Source organism: Macrobrachium nipponense, chromosome 24, assembly GCF_015104395.2.
Source record: "Macrobrachium nipponense isolate FS-2020 chromosome 24, ASM1510439v2, whole genome shotgun sequence".
In the NCBI taxonomy this organism is placed as follows: domain Eukaryota; kingdom Metazoa; phylum Arthropoda; class Malacostraca; order Decapoda; family Palaemonidae; genus Macrobrachium; species Macrobrachium nipponense.
The window spans coordinates 21735965-21749419 of record NC_061091.1 but is presented as its reverse complement, the minus strand read 5'-3'; the positions used below and the strand labels follow the sequence as shown (position 1 = coordinate 21749419).

Below are 13455 nucleotides of genomic sequence, written 5' to 3'. Positions count from 1 at the left end.
CTGATGCAACGTCCATTCTGTAGGAAGTACTTGGTCTCTCCTGCTCAGAAGGTCGGCTCGTACATTTTTGTCTCCTTGGATGAATCTTGTCCGGAGAGTGATTCTTCTCTCTTCTGCCCAAAGCAGTAGTTCCCTTGCTTTCCTGTAAAGGGAGAACGAGTGCGTCCCTCCTTGCTTCTTGATATAAGCTAGGGCTGTTGATCTGCAGTACCGAACCTGTGATCTGAGCCTCGAAGTGTATGAGGGACAGGTGAATCGCTGCTAACTCTTTCATATTGATGTGCCAGGACACCTGTTCTCCCCTCCAGGTGCCTGACACTTCTCTCGTCCCTAGAGTGGCTCCCCACCCCGCATCTGAGGCGTCGGAGTACAACACTAGCCGAGGGTTCGGAACGTGAAGGGATACTCCTTCGCTGATCCTGCACGGATTCATCCACCAGAGCAGGTCCTCCTTTATCTCCTTCGTGATCTGGAAGGAATCGGACAGATTTTGAGATTTCTGATCCCAACGTTCTCTTAGATAGAACTGTAACGGCCTTAGGTGAAGCCTTCCTAGAGAAATGAACTGTTCCAACGAGGAAAGGGTCCCCAGAAGACTCATCCATTCCCTCGCGGAACATTGTTCTTTCTCTAGGAAGGTTGCTACTTTTTCCAAGCAGCGGTTCTGTCTTTCCTGTGATGGAAAAACCTGAAAACCCCGAGAATCCATCCGAATCCCCACCCCAGATAAACAATGTTCTGCTGGGAATCATCTGGGATTTCTCGAGGTTTACCAACAGTCCCAAGGACTGTGTTAACTCCAGTGTCAGTTTTAAGTCCTCCAGACATCTGACTCGCAACTGTGCTCGTATCAGCCAGTCGTCTAAAATACAAGGATATCCGAATCCCTTCGAGAGGTGAAGCCAGTGGGCCACATTTTTTCATTAGACCCGTGAACACTTGGGGGGCTGTTGATAGTCCGAAGCAAAGGGCCCGAAATTGAAAAAAACTCTTCCTTGAGCCATAAATCTTAGGTATTTCCTGGACGATGGGTGTATTGGTACATGGAAATAAGCATCCTGCAAGGTTCCAGGGATACCATCCAGTCCCCTGGACGCAGGGCTGCTAACACCGAGGCTGTCGTCTCCATAGTAAACTTCCTTTTTGCTACGAATTCGTTCAGGGCGCTCACGTCCAGAACTGGCCTCCAACCTCCTGAGCTCTTCGGAACTAAGAACAGGCGATTGTAAAACCCCTGGGAAGAGAGATCTCTTACTTCCTCTATGGCTTCCTTGAAAAGCATCTGCTCTACGAGATGTAGAAGGGCTTGTTTCTTGACGGATTCCTTGTAATTTGCTGTTAACTCCCTTGGAGTTGTCGTTGAGGTTTTTCCCTGAAGGGGATTAAATATCCTTTCTTTAGGATGGATAGGGTCCAGGCATCGGCACCTTTCTGTGCCCAAGTTTCGTAACAATCTAGAAGCCTGGCACCCACTTTTATCTGGAGGACCCCGTCTCACTGGGTTTTGACGAACGGCCTTCGAGAAGACCTTCCTCTCTTCTCCGGTCGTCTACTTCTAAGAGAAGTTCTTGATGCAGACCTACCTCGAAATTGGGCTGCTGGAAGGGACTTTCTCCTTTTTCGCCAGAGGCACAGCAGGCTTTAGTCTCTTCGCTGACTGAGCCAGCAGGTCCTGTGTGGGCTTTTTCTGAAAGCGTCTTCGAAATGTCCCTCACTATGTTCTGACGGAAACAGGTGACTAGAGAGGGGCGCGTATAAAGGGAGGATCTCTGCAGAGGCCGAGAGAAACAGATTTTGTTAAGAAGGAGCTAAACACTGCCCTCTTCTTCAAAATACAGGATCCAAACAGGGATGCCACTTCATTTGAGCCATCCATAACCGCCTTGTCTAGGCAGGTTAAAACACTGCCCAACTCTTCCATGGAAACGAAGTCTGGTTCTTGCGACTTCTTGGCTAAGGCTCCCAAGGCCCAGTCCATGAAGTTAAAGACTTCGAGAGTCTTGAAGAGGCCCTTGATGAGATGATCCACCTCACACATTCCCCAAGAGGCTTTTGCCGAGTGTAGAGAGCGTCTTCTAGACGCATCTACAAGAGCGGAAAAATCCGCATCAGAGGACGAAGGTAGACCCAGGCCCATTGGCTCCTTGGTATCATACCACATCCCTGGTTCCCTGTCAACTTAGAGGGTGGACAAGAAAAAACTGTCTTACCCGCTTCTTTCTTAGCTCTGAGCCAGTTCTCTAGACTCTTCAGAGACTTTCTCATAGAAAGAGTAGGGGTCATCTTAACGAATGAGGAAGCCTTCGACATTTTCGTACTGGATAATAACGATCCTGGCGAAGGGGGATCCGACTGGCGTAGTGAGTCTCCAAACACCTGCAGCAATAGAGAAGCAAGTCTCTTATAGTCTGAAACTCCTGCATCTTTGGATATCTCTTCATCCGATACTTCTTCCAAAAGTGATGTGGGAGAAGAGGGCTTTTCCTCAACAGGAGACCGATCCTTTGAAGGAAGTCTTTTCCTTTCTTCCTTACTCCTATCATCCTTCCTGTGTGAGTCCTGGAGTTTCTCTATACTCGGACTTCTGATGTGCTCCTTGCGTCTGCTAGGAGAGGCGCTTGCGTCCTGAATCAGGCGCCTGTGAGGCGAAGAACGCCTGCTAGGCGAAAGTAGAACATCCTGTTCCTGGCGCCAAGAAGGAGACGCGTTTGCGTCCTGGTGAGAGCGCCTAGGCGCTTGCGTCCTGGTGAGGCTGCCTGGTCCAAGAAGGAGAGGCATTTGCGTCCTGATGAGGACGCCTAGAAGGCGAAATGCGTCTGCGAGGAGAAAGGAGAACCTTCTGTTCCCGTCGTCCATGAGGGGAGACGTTTGCGTCCCGTTGACTGCGTCTAGCAGGCGAATAACTCCTTTTTCCTTTGCGTCTTTCCGGAGAGGAGCTAGAATCTCTCCTACTCCTCCTAGGAGGAGAGGAAAACTTGTCCAATCTTCGAGGCCTATTAGGCGAAACTCTTGCGTCCTTCGGAAAATGTCTCGAGGACGAACGAGTGCTCCTTTCTTCTAGAGGAGCTCTAAATCGAGAGGGACTCTCTTCTCTCCCGGAGCTCTTAGTCGAACGAATTCTCTCACGAGAAATTCGCGAATCAGGCTCCTGATGCTTGCCAATGGGAGGCAAACTCTTCTCTAGTCAAACTCTGGGAGAACTCTTGCTCATAGGGCGTTTCCGATTTCTGTCATGTACGACTGAAGAAGGTCTCGCTGGGGACGAAAACCTTTCAGGCGAGGAGCGTCTGCTAACGCCAGGACGCTTACTCTCTGACTCTCTCCTAACGGAACTCTTGATGGGAAGAGAATGTCTTTCTTCTAGAAGAGCCTTTCAGCAAGAAACTCCTACTAAGGCAGACAACTGCTGTTGGAGTCCTACCAAGACTTCCTTTGTCTTGTGTGATAAGTCTTCCGGGGAAAGAGTGTCAGGAGTTCTCATGGCTCTCTTTCTTACGAGCAGGCGAATAATCCGGAAAAGGCTCCGGACTGGAACGTAACGCTTCGCTATTTGGCGTCTTCCAGGATCTCTTAAGAGGACGCGATTTAGCGGAAGAACTCCATCCCCTTCTGGGAGACGAAGAGTCTGAGTCCGAAAAGCACTTCCTCAGGACGCTTTTGCAGTAGCTATCCTTGGCAGCCTGGGAAGCGGCTACAGGATCTGCCGAAGGGACGCCTGACCGTTGGGAATACTCTACATCCCCCCCCTTGCGGCTTTCGACCATTCCTCCTTCCCTTGGTCATGGGAGTCTGAAAGAGGTCTAGGCCTAGGAGCAATGCGGAGTCGGTCAGACGCCCCCTCCACTTCACTGGGGACACTGCACAAATCACTGCACACATCACTGCGCTTACCTGTCTCCTTCATCGCTTGCAGTTGCGTTTTCAAGCTGATTATAGAGGCTCTCATTGCAGCCATTTCCGTAGACGCATCTACAGGTTCGCTACTGGGGGAAGGCTGAAACCAAACTATGAGCAGGAGAAATACTATGAAAGTTAGGAGCTACTTCCTGTTTCATTAGAGCAGGATCTACTTGAGCTTCTGATGGAAGCCCCCTCCTAACCCTATCTTTCTCAAGTTTCCTTACATAAGAAGCCAAGGTCTTCCATTCCACTTCCGTTAAGTTCTCACATTCCAGACAGGTGTTAGTCTCAGAACAATCATTCCCCCTACATTTTTTACAAACTGTGTGAGGATCCACCGAAGCTTTCGGTAGCCTCACCTTACATACCTCTTTCGCACACACCCTAAATACAGTGCCACGTCAGACATTTTAAAGAGAATCCAATTCCAAATCCAAAAAACAGTCCACTATAAGCGTATGCCAAAACCAAAGATCAAAGTACATCACCAAAAGACAAATCGATAATCCTCGGCCAACGAGAAAAGAATTCCAATGCAGGAGGTACCAACAACGATGTTGTTGCTACCGGCGACAGAAAAATTCTGGTTAGAAAACGGGAATGGTTCCTATTCCCGCCACCCAGCGGCGGGAGTGGGCTGGTCACCTGACCTACCTGTCGCGTGTGCCGCGAGTTTTGAATTCTGTCGGGACGTCAGAGACTATAGCTAAGTATATATCTGCCGGGGAAGTTGCATGTACAAAACTGGAGGAGTCTCCCTGGAGGAGGCAGAAACTCCCAGAGAAGGAGCTTCCCCAGTTACATAAAACCTATACCTCTTACGAAGCAACGTAGAGGGAGGGGGGTAAGCAAAAAGAGCCTTCCCTAAGTCTCTTTTCATAGACATCCATTTCTCCGTCTTTCAACGAATGTCTAACCGCTTTAGAAAGAACAAGGTCTTCCTCATTCTCCGATCCGCGCCGCCGGAAGAAGTAGACGGAACTACAACCTGATCCTGAAGGCTTAGGAAACTACCCTTGGCCTCATTCATCCAGTTAGTTAACATCTCTAACTGCTTGCACAAAGGCGCCAAAGAAGTATCAATAACAGTTAAAGAAGGCTTGGAAGAGCCTAAATGCTCTTCAGGAGGAAGAATAACTACTTGCGCCTCGCTCAGAGCAGCCGAAATTCGAGGCGAAACAGGCGCAGCAGGTGCAACAGACGAAAAAGCGCCTAAGGAAACACCTTTAGAACGGCTAGGTGGCGATACTACAGCGCTAAAGCCACAATCTCTACTAGTAGATGGAGCCGAAAATGGAACACCTTGAGGCGACGAACGAGCCGCTAACGGCCGCAGCGCAACACTACTCTCAGGCTCCTTATACCGCTTGACTGGAGGAGACAAAGGATCGGCGCCTGAATGCCTAAGGGACGCGAAAACGGACAAATCTCCCAAGAGCGCCGCGCAACGGAGACGCATCGCTTGAATCAGTCGAAAGGCGCTGCTAACCGCAACGCCTTTCCAACGGCCAACCGAGTTCCTGTTGAGGCGCAACAGGTTCAACAAGAGAAGCGCCTGTCTGTGGGGGCAACTCCGATCGCCTCCCTTGGACTTCCGGTATGTCTTCTCTCCCTGTGCGGGGGAGCTCGACAGTGACCTTTGTCTAGGAGACGTGTCAGGACAGACAGACGCACCCTCAACTACACTCTTACCTGAAACCGCTTTCTCCAAAAATGTCTTAACCTCTGTCTTTCGCTAATTTCTCTGAGTATGAACTAAAAATCTTCCATTGAGATTCAGTCCAATCACTACACTCATTACATGTTTGATCTGCTGAACAAACCTGCCCCCTACACTTAACACATTTAGTGTGAGAATCCTACTCTAATTTGGATAATCTAGTTTTACATCCTGAGATGCAAAACCTAACTCCCGACGGACTAGAATCCGACATGGCAATGCCTAAATATTCAATTAACGACAACGCCAAAAAAAGAGTATTTCACCATTCCGAAGATCAAATCCACTAGAAAAAAAAAAAAAGAAAAAAAAAACGAAGCAAAGTCATCCAACCGCACCAACCACCGATGTTCACCGGACGCTGGCAGGAAAAAGAATTGGATTCACCTGGGCAGTTGTACCTGGTTCTCCCGCAAGTGGAGGGAGATAACGTCATCACCACCAGTGTTGGCAACACCTACGCACCAAATTTGAATTTTGTCTCCTGCCGCTCATGGAAATCACGGCTGTATAATTGTTCGGTAAGACACTACAATAAAAATGTAAAATATAAAAAAGTAAAAAAAAAATGTAAAAATAAAAAAAAAAATAAAAAAGACAAAAAAAAATTCTTAATTTCAAGTTTTTGTAATGTTAAGTGTTACAGTTTTGTTAATGTTAAGTGTTACAGTTTTGTTAATGTGTTTCGTAAAGTTTAGTTTATGTTTTCCTAACATTTTTTTATGTGTTTTGTAAAGTTAAGTGTACGTACGTACAGTGGTACCTCGAGATACGAAAGGCTCAACTTACGAAAAACTCGAGATACGAAAGCTGACACGAAAAATTTTACTGCTCTACATACGAAAAGTTTTCAAGATACGAAAGGTTTTCTGAAGTCCGAGATTCGCCCGATAACAATTTGAAACTCGCGCCGCGCGCCGCCATCTTAGTTCTAGTAGACTCGCCACCATCCTCCTGCTCTGCCATGAGATCCTTCTCTCCTATTGGACAGCATCCCTCCCATCATGCATCTTACGTGGTGGCGTGCCTTCGCTCAGCCACTTCGCACCCGAAGCTTTATCGTACGCATGCTGCATTCGTTCGGTCCAACGATTTCGTTTAGTATCGTAAATTCGTTAGTGATTTCGTTGTGCTTCTTTATCGCGTTGTGAGAACCTAATTAGTATACGTACTACATACGTAACTTAATTACGTACAGTACATATAGTCATGGGTCCCAAGAAAGTTGCTGAAGTTCACAGAAAGAAGAGAATGCTTTCTATGGAGACAAAGATGGAGATAATAGAAAAGTATGAAGCTGGCTTGCGGTTGAGTGTGATCGCTAAGGAATACGGCCGAAATCCGTCGACGATAGGCACCATCCTCAAGCAGAAGGAAGCCATCACAGCAGCTGCACCTTCAAGGGCATAACTATTTTGTGCCAACAAGAGGAGCCATGTGCATAATGAAATGGAAAGGCTGCTTCTTGTATGGATCGAGGATAAAGAAATCGATGGCGATATGATAACCGAGATGGCAATCTGCCAGAAGGCCAGCGCTATTTTCAGCGATTTGATTGCCCAAGCCGAAGACAACGGCGGAGAGGGGACATCAACGGCAACCCCAGAGTTCAAGGCTTCTCATGGGTGGTTCGAAAAATTCCGTAAACGGACTGGCATCCATTCGGTGGTGAAGAAATTGAAATTACGTAAAGTACAAAAAAGTAAAAAGAAATGTAAAAATCAAAAAAAGACAAAATAAATTTTATTTTAAGTTTTTTGTAAAGTTAAGTGTTGCAGTTTTGTTAATGTGTTTTGTAAATTTAGTTTGTTTTTCTGACATTTTATTATGTGTTTCGTAAAGTTAAGTGAGTATTGCCGTTTGTCCTCCTCCTCCTCTGCCGCCACTTTCGGAGATAGCCTCACTCGAAAGGTAAGCTTCCACATTTCTTGTACACTAATATACACTTTATTTACAAGTTTTGCATTTTTATTATTAAGTTACTTATTGAATGGTCCAAATTGTTGTAGTATTTCATTGTTTATAGGTCAATTTACCTTTATGATGAAATTTACTGGGGTTTTTGGATTTTTTGGGAGGGGCTTGGAACGGATTACGAAAGGCACCTCGGAACGGATTAATTTCGTATCTCGAGATACTACTGTATCTGCCGTTTGTCTTCCTCCTCTGTCGCCACTTTCGGAGATAGCGTCACTCGAAAGGTAAGCTTCCACATATTACTACATACGTACATATGTACGTACAATTTTACTTGTATACCATGTACACTAATAGACTTTATTTACAGGTATATTAGCAGTACATATTAAGTTCGGTATTGAATGGTCCAAATTGTTGTACTATTTCATTGTTTATAGGTCAATATAGCTTTATTATTAAATTTACTGGGGTGTTTTTGGAGGGCTTAGAACGGATTAGGTATTTTACATGTAAAATGCTGTCCAAGATACGAAAAGCTCATGATACGAAGGCCACCTCAGAACGGATTAATTTCGTATCTCGAGGGACCACTTACACTGTATTGTAACTAAATAAAAAAAAAAATTCAGTATTTTATATTAAATCTCTTAACTTGTGTTTCGAGTAAGTATTATTTGGTGTACACTAATTAGTGTAGGCAAGCAAAATAAGGAAATTAATAACTGGCAAACCAAAAAATGGTCGATTATGGTGAGGTTTTGTTTACATTTCTTTCGTCTGGCAGCATAGTCAGTGCTAGCAGCTCTGACCATCCTTGCTTACGTCATAAAACATTGAACAGGCCTTGTATCTCAGTGGTCTTGTGAATACCCGGCCTTAGACAAAGAACCGTTTCATCAGTCAGGGTTGGGGGGCGGGGACGCTGTGAACAACTCATTTGAAACTCGGAAGCCCAGTAACATCATCTGTCTTGACATTATAGATCTTGAGGCGAGATGTCAAGAAGCTATGGTTACACCATGCTGCCGTGGGTCACAATAAGTCTTCTTTTGCCGTGTAAAATTAATTGGAATTCATTCTTATGCATATCTATTATTCAGGTTAACTTGGTTACACCCTTCCAAAACCAAATACTGTACATTTATCCTACTTAGGCATATAGCCTAGGCTAGCCTTACTACAAATCCCATCCAGTTTACAACACGCCCACTTAAATACTCAACAAACCTATAAAATGTATCCTAGTTGTAATACCCTGTCCTTTTTTTACTTTTTACTGGCCGTCAGTCGTCCATTGTAGATTAATTTGCCCTCAAGCCTGCTAGGGCTCCAGTTTCCAGGGTAGCCGCTGTCCGCCCTCTCGCCCTGCCCCTCCGCCTTGTCAGCACAAGTAACCAAAAAAGGTATCCAAACGGAAATAGCTTGTTCGTAAACCTACCCTTGACTGACATGGGAATTAGATTTAGGACAACAGTCAAGCGCTGGGACCTATAAGGTCATTCTGCGCTGAAAGGTAAACGTGAGTTAAGGTTTTAAAGGTGCAACAGGAAGAAAATCTGGTATTTCTACAGAATAGTTCCGCATGGACTGCAAGAAACGTAACCGAGGATACGATATACACTAGGGATTAGGGCGTCCAATGTCTATCGCCGTGTTTAGTACTGGCCCTTGGGGGTTAATTACAGTCGTACGAATGAATATTACTTAAAATTCTTGTACAGGAGGTAAAACTGCATAGAAAAACTGCAACTGCCATAGTCTAGGCCACCACGGAATAATACCCGGTAATTCTACAGCAGCAGTCCACACGGACTGCAAGGAACGTAACTGCGGATACGGAATCCATTAGGGATTGGAGCATCCAATGTATTTCGCCATGTTTATAGTACTGGGGTAGATCTAGGGTACCTATCCGCGGCGCCCCAGACTATGGCAGTAGCGGTTTTTCTCTGCAATTTTACGTACTGAACAAGAATTTTAAGTAATATTTATTCGGACAAACTGTAATTAACCCCCCGGGGACAGTACTAAACACGGCGAAATACATTGGACGCCCCAATCGCTAGTGGATGTCGTATCCGCGGTTACGTTTCTTGCAGGGTAATTCTAAAGAATAGTTCCGAACGAACTGCAAGGAACGTAACCAGATACGACATCCAATAGGGATTGGGGCGTCCATGTATTTCGCCATTTAGTACTGGGGCCGGATACTCAAACAAGCCTTACGCAAAGGTGCCTTTTGACAAAAGGCGCGTTCCCAAGGCTGCTCGCCCAAGGCGCCTTTCGGCGAAGGCGAAATCGTATACACAAAGATTTTCAAAGGCGCCTTGGATGTGCCTTTGCACGAAAAGGCTGCCTTTTTGTCAAAGGCGCCTTTGGATAGTCCAGCCAATCACATCGTCCGTATCATAGCGTGGCTAGAGAATGAGAACCAATCACGATACAACAGCATATCAGCTGGTTGTTGATGGCAGAGCGATTAAAGAGCGGCATGATGGACCCTGTGGCTAAAAAAAGGAAGCAACATCCCTAATTTAGCATAAACTAATTGGCATACATACCTAGATTGAAGCGAGTTTTGGCTAGGCCTTGGCTTATGTCTACTGTTAATATCATGCTAATTATGATATATTCCTAGTAGGCTATATGTTAGGCTATGCAAAAAGTATCCTATGATATTGCTTGGAAATGAATGTTTTAGCCTAAGCGTGATGATATGCCTAGGCTGTGGGTATTATTGCATAAGTTGCCAATACCTATGCCTTGCGTAACCAGATCATTTTATTTTTATATATTTTACACAATTCTAAGAGATTTTTCATGTATGGCATTTCTGCCCCAAATTAATGTTAACCATTTAATCTTAGGTTAGGTTAGGTTATAAAGTTAGGGAGCTTTTGAAGAATAGTAGTCCCACACGAAAACATGAGACCTGTTCAAAAGGATAAAACTGGGGTCCGTATTTTTAAAAAGGGTCTTATCTACAAGACCAATTCTTAACCTAGGCTAACCTGAACATAACATAACCATGCCTAGTTGTGACTCAAGTAATTGTTATGTACTCTATCTATGGTATCTGTCACTTTTTTTTCCTTTGATGAGGTAGAGATGTGGGAAGTCATTGATCATAATTACTGTCAATAATTACACAATTACATTGATGTTTCTTTTCCAGAGTTATTGCAGTAGCTAATTTCTGTATTATAATCTTTTGAGGTGGTGGTCCTCATGAAAGTTTAGCTCTAGAACCTTCAGAGGAAGTTTTGGTAAGATTGGGCCTACTGGAGCAAGTAGCAGTTGAGGTGTGGCAGATGTTTCTGATATTTTTCAGGTATATTGTCTAATAAAAAACGAATTAAATGCAAGTGTAAAAGAATTAAATGGAAATGTAAGGGTAATAGCTGACAGCATGGTAACCATGACTGATATGCCTAAGAGACATCATGCATAATTTTTTTTTTTTAAGTGGTAGTACTACTTTTAATATAGTCTATATAGTAGTAAAATCTATTTTTTTTTTTCATACCATGCCTTATATGTTCCTATACCAAGGGTGCCCATAATGTGATAAATGTCATATTCCTCTTCATTATGAGATTAGTTTTTTGTACGTTTTTTGTTTAAGAGTAATGTGATATACTACCTCATTGTCTTATGCTAATCACTCCATTATTTAATGAGGTTTATTTTTTTATTTTTCCTCCATTTACTCTTATTATATCGTGCTTCTTGTGATCTCGTTTATTGTGATAAGTTTAGTACAGCATTTGTTTATTTACAATTCTTATTCATGTTATTTCTCTATTTTGGCTATAAAGCATGTTTCCTATTTATAATAGTATAAAATGATACCTCTGTGATCTCAGTTACCTCTACCTTATTGTAAGTTTTTATTTTTTATTTACTTTAGTATGTTATTTCTTTCCTGCAGATAATGTACTATGTGATACATGATATTGCTATTATTAAGGGTCATTCAGTGATACAGTAACCTATTTATATCTAGGTAATATGAACATAAAATTCATTTATTTCATAACTTATTTGTATCTAGGTGGCATTTATTTCATAATGTGAGTCACTGTATGTAGTACTGTACTTATCTCTAACCACTTTAACCTAAGTTTAATGTGCCTTATGAGTACCATGAGAAGTGATAAGGCAGGGAAATTGCATACATATTTTCACCTTTGCATATAGTACATAGTATAAAGATACATTTTCTGTATTGAAATTTATTTAACAAGACAACAAAATATATTGTTTTTCTAGCATTGATTATACATGAACATTTTATAAGATATACGATAACTAAAGGTCAACACAATCAGATTATAATATAGGAATTTTAGATTGTATATATGAAATCATTTTAAATAATACACATCCAATAACTTTAAATCTAACGTCTGCAGAGGAATATCACACTATTACAAAGCAATTAGAGTAACTTGCAAAATAAAAACTATGTATAATGGCGTTCATTGACGTATACAAGAGGTAGGAGACATCCTCTTCTTACTTGTTGTCAATCCCAAAGTTTTGCCTTTCCCACCTCAAGGCTGCTCTAACCAGCCCTAGCGCAAAGGCTCTCGGCGCCATATTTCCAAGATGGCGGGCCGCACTGGTGTTTTGAGTATGAGCCTTTCGAGTAACGGCCGACTGGAAACGGCGCCTTTGCCACAAAAGGCGCCTTTGGAAGTTTTGAGTATGCGGCCCCTGGCCTCTGGGGGTTAATTACAGTCGTCCCAACAAATATTACTTTAAATTCTTGTTCATTACGTAAAATAACATAGGAAAACGTCGATTGCCATACTCTAGGCCACTGTGGATTGCTTCTGTAGAAATACCAGTACTGGCCCCTTGGGGGTTAATTACAGTCGTCTGAATAAATATTACTTAAAATTCTTGTTCAGTAGGTAAAACTACATATAAAAACAGCAACTGCCATAGTCTAGGCCGCCGCGGATAAGTACCCTAGATCTACCGAAATGGAATATGAACGGAAGTACAGTGAAAGAAATGAAAGGGTTTGCAGCCAACGTCCGAAGGTGACGCCGCAAAGAACTGTAAACCTAACGCCTACATTGCAACGGGTGTGGTGCACTGAGGGCCCCACCCCGCTACGGGGTATAGGCCTAGGTGGGTTAAAATTCTATTTGGAAAACCATATCGATAAAAATCCCCTCCCCTAGCTAAAGGGAGATTAAGTTGAAGCAACACAATGACAGCAAGAGTAAAGAAGTGCTCATTCAATTACTTGAAAATCAAGAACCATTAGGCTTCCGCACTTTTAGAATCTTGTTAGGCGTATATGAATGAGCCACCTTTTTGGAGTCAAATCTGTATAAAATCGAGACATCCTTTAATGTAGCTAGTTCTAATTTATAACATATTTACGGCGAAGACAGTTGAAAAAAAAAAACATTACTAGGCACTGCATGGTATGACTATCTTTAGATTGAAAAAAATGAGAACCACAGCCTTGATTCAATGTTGGAAACATACCTTGAACTGACTGCCTGCCTGATCTACGACTGGCCTACTTCAAGACAGCCGTGTAATTACCACGCTTCGTTTTCACTATAAAACCTCTATTTGATCCACCACAATCTGACTTTAAAAATAAAATCGAAATCACGTGAAGTATCCCGCGATTGTGAAGTGTTGACACCCAAGCCGATTAGCGTAACCCAAAACGTCACTGTCAACTTAAGGACTGACGAGTGACGAGCACCTGGCCTGGGAGTCACGACTCACGAGTCCGCTCAGATTTTGCGGGATTTTTTATCGATAGTCAATTTTTTTCCACTATTATTTTAGAATACAGTCAGTCAGTGGCATATATTGTTGCTTTACCATATTAAAGATTTGGGGAGAAAATCACATATTTTATCGTCCCTATTGCTAAATGA

At 43.4% G+C, this 13455-nt stretch overlaps 1 protein-coding gene across 1 annotated transcript in view; it reads right to left on the bottom strand.

Moving 5' to 3' along the window:
* Nucleotides 1-13225, bottom strand: part of LOC135205514 (glutathione S-transferase Mu 4-like) — a 1039821-nt gene extending 1026596 nt beyond the window's left edge. The window contains exon 1 of the mRNA XM_064236257.1: nucleotides 13049-13225. The gene's annotated coding sequence lies outside the window, so the exon portion shown is untranslated. The remainder of the gene's footprint in view (nucleotides 1-13048) is intronic.
* Nucleotides 13226-13455: the final 230 nt, after the last annotated feature.